The 4203-nt window shown below is 36.8% G+C and overlaps 1 pseudogene; it reads left to right on the top strand.

Moving 5' to 3' along the window:
* The first annotated feature begins 277 nt into the window (after window positions 1-277).
* Window positions 278-1666, top strand: LOC123583632 (annotated as a pseudogene).
* Window positions 1667-4203: the final 2537 nt, after the last annotated feature.

Genomic DNA, 4203 nt, shown 5'->3' with positions numbered 1-4203 from the left:
AAACAAAATCAGTAAACCTCTTGCCAGACTCAGTAAGACCTCAAGAGAGAGGGTCCAAATCAATAAAATCATAAATGCAAGGAGGGAAATCACAATTCACAACACAGAAAAACAAAGGATCATAAAAGATTACTACAATTTTATGCCAATAAATTGGAAAATATAGAAAAAGTAAACTCCTAGAAACACACAACCTTCTAAGGCTTAATCAAGGAATTGAAAATGAACTTTTTCACAACACGTTTGCCACCGGAACACAGGTGTCATGACAACTAAAATGGGAAAGGAAAAGATTCAAATCAACATCATCATCATTGCACATATACATTCAAACAAGTCTCCTATTAGTGGTCACTTGATCTACAAATGTGGTGGGATTAACAAAAGAACTATAAAAATATTTTAGAAGGAGGCTGGTGAGATAGTAAAGGGCTCCTTCCAAGTATGTCTGGGTCTTAGACAAAGTGAAAGTTGCCTGTGAACGTGGTATCACCTTTGAGATTTCCCTGTGAAAATCTGAGACCAGAAAGTATTATGTGATCATCATCAATGTCCCAGAACACGGAGACTTTCCCCAAAACATAATTACAGGCACATTTCAGGAAGACTGTGCTGTTCTGATTGTAGTTTCTGGTGTTGGTGAATTTGAAGCAGATACCTCTCTGAGAATGGAAGGATCTGTGAGCACTCTCTTATGGCTTACACACGGTGTGAAACAGCTAATTGTTGGTGTAAACAAAATGGATTCCACTGAGCCACTCTACAGCCAGAAGAGATAGGAGGAAATCGTTACGGAAGTCAACACCTACCCTAAGAAAATAGACTATAACCCTGACATACTAGAATTCGTGCCAATTTCTGCAGTGGTGACAACATGCTACAGCTAAGTGTTAACATACCTTGGTTCAAAGGATGGAAAGTTACCCATAAAGGTGGCAGTTCCAGCATAACCACATTGCTTGAAGCTCTGGATTGCATTCTGCCACCAACTCATTGAATTGACAAGCTCCTGTGTCTGTCCCTTCAGGACAGACACAAAATACAAAATTGGTGGTATTGGTACTGTCCCTGCTGGCTGAGCGGAAATGCATTCTTACACCTACCATTGTGGTCACCTTTGCTCCTGTCATTGTTACAGTTGAAGAAAAGTCTATTGAAATGTACCAGGAAGCTTTGAGTCCAGGAGACAAATGGGCTTCAATGTCAAGAATGTATCTATCAAGAATGCCACAATGCTCATTGTGGCAATGTGACTGGTAACAGCAAAAATGACCCACCAATTGAAGCAGCTCACTTCATGGCTCAGGTGATTATCCTGAGCCACCTAGGACAAATCAGTGCTGAATATGCACCTATGTTGGATCATCACACAGCTTACATTGCCTGCAAGTTTGCTGAGCTGAAGGACAAGATGGTTGTTCTGGGCAAAGGCTGAAAGATGACCCAAGTTCTTGAAATCAGATGATGCTGCCATCATTGATATGGTTCCTGGGAAGCCTATGTGCATTTAGAGCTTCTCTGACTAACCTCCTCTGTCCTGTTTGCTGTTCATGACATGAGAGAGACTGCTGCTGTGGGTGTCATCAAAGCAGTGGACAAGAAGGCAGCTGGAGCTGGCACGGTCACCAAGTCCACCCAGAAAGCTCAGAAGGCCACCCAGTCTTAATCAGTGGTAGAAGAATGGTCTGTCAACTGTATGTGTCAAATGGCCATTTAAGTTTAATAGTAAAAGACAGGTTAATACTAACAATGCATCATAAAACCTTCAGGAGGAAATGAGAATGTTTTGTGAACCATTTGAGGTGTGTGTGTGTGTGTGTGCATGCGCGCGTGAATGTGTGTCAGTTTTTTAGTTTTTAAATTCAGTACTTTTTTTTTTTTTTTTAATTTTTTTTTTTCCAACGTTTATTTTTTTGGGGACAGAGAGAGACAGAGCATGAACGGGGGAGGGGCAGAGAGAGAGGGAGACACAGAATCGGAAGCAGGCTCCAGGCTCTGAGCCATCAGCCCAGAGCCTGACGCGGGGCTCGAACTCACGGACCGCGAGATCGTGACCTGGCTGAAGTCGGAGGCTCAACCGACTGCGCCACCCAGGCGCCCCTCAGTACTTTTTCATTGAAACAACTTGACCAAAAATCTGTCACAGAATTTTGAGACCCATTAAAACAAAGTTTAATGAGAAAAAAAAAGAAATAGAAAATGTGAATAGACCAATTTCAAGTAATGGAATTGAAGAAGTCATTTTAAAACTCCCCCAAAAAACAGATCCAGGACCAGACAGTTTTGCAGGTGAATTCTACCAAACATTCAGAGTTAGTACTTCTTCTCAAATTAGTGCAAAAAATTAGAGAGGAAGGAATGATTCTAAACTCTTTTTATAAGGTCAGCATACCTTAATAACAAAACCACACAGACATCACAAAAGATAATTACAAGCCAATATCCCTGTTTTGCACATGATGCAAAATTTTTCAACACAACATTAGCAAACTGAATTCAACAATATATTAAAAAGATTATATACTATGATCAAGTGTACTCCACAGATGTAAAGGGTGCTTCAATATCTCCATGTCAAACATGATACATCTTATTAACAAAGAATAAAAATCTTAAGATCTCCTCAATAGATACAGAAAAAGCATTTGAACAAAATTCAACATCCATTTACGAAAAAAATTCTCAACAAAGTGGTTTACAGGAAATGTACCTCAGCACAAGAGAGGCTATTTATAACAAGTCCACAGCTAACATTATGCTCAATAGTGAAAAGCTGAAAGTTTTTCCTTTAAGATGAGGATTAAGATAAGGATGCCCACCCTTGCCACTTTTATTCAACAAAGTATTCTAACTCCTAGATGCAACAATTAGACAAGAAAAAGAAAAGCCACCCAAATTGGTAAGCAAAAATTAAAACTGTCATTATTTGCAGGTGATATGATACTATATATAAAACACTCTCAATATGTCACCAAAAAAAAACCCAGTAGAACTAATAAATTCCATAAAATGTAGAATACAGAATTAACATACAGAAATTAGTTGCATTTTTATATACTAATAATAAGCTATCAGAAAGAAATTAAGAAAACAATGCCACTTATAATTGCACCAAAAAGAATAAAATACCTAGGAATAAATTTAACCAAGGAGGTAAACTATTTGTACTCTGGAAACTATAAGACAATGATGAAAGAAATCGAAAATGGCAAAAAGAAATAAAAAGATATATCATACTCACAAGAATTAAAATTCTTAAAATATCCATACTTCTTAAAGCAATCTACAGATCTAATGTAATTCCCGTCAAAATACCAATGGCATTTTCAAAGAACTAGAACAAGAATCCTAAAATTTGTATTGAACCATCAAAATACTAAACAGCCAAAGCAATTTTAAGGAAGAACAAAGATACAAGTATCATGCTCCAATTTCAAACTATACTACAAAGTTAAAGTTATTAAACTATATTTTATTGACATAAAAACAGACATGTAGACCAATGTAATAGAATAGGGAGCCTAGATATAAAACCACACATGTATGGTCAATTAACCCACGGCAAAGGAGGCAAGAATATACAAAGGGGAAAAGACGTGTGTCGATAATAAGGACTGGGAAAATTGCAAAAATAAATTCAAATGGTTTAATGACTTAAACATAAGACCTGAAATCATAAAACTTCTCAAACAAAACATAGGGCATAAGGTCTTTGACATCAGTCTGAGCAATTTATTTTTGGGCCAGTTTCCTCAGGCAAGGACAAAAAAAAAAGCTGTAACAAACAAGTGAGATTATATCAGTTAAATAGTTTTTGCACAGCAAAATAAATAATAACAAAACAAAAGGCAACCTACTGAATGGGAGAAGATATTTGCAAACCATACCATCAATAGGAGGTTAAAAATAAATTATATGAAAAACTTTCACACCTTCATATCAATAAAACAAGAATTTCAATTTAAAAAAATGGGTAGAAGATGTGAATAGACCTTTTTTTTCCCCCAAAGAAGATATACAGCTGTACATTAAAAGATACTGAGTATCACTGGTCATCAGAGAAATGCAAAATCACAATGAGATATCACCTCACATCTGTCAGATTGGCTATCATCAAAATGGCACACAATAAAACGTATTGGTGAGGAGATGAGGAAAAGAGAACACTTGTACACTGTTGCTAAGAATGTAAATTAGTGCAGA

Source organism: Leopardus geoffroyi, chromosome B3 (assembly GCF_018350155.1).
Source record: "Leopardus geoffroyi isolate Oge1 chromosome B3, O.geoffroyi_Oge1_pat1.0, whole genome shotgun sequence".
NCBI lineage: Eukaryota > Metazoa > Chordata > Mammalia > Carnivora > Felidae > Leopardus > Leopardus geoffroyi.
This window is presented reverse-complemented; position numbering and strand designations above follow the sequence as displayed.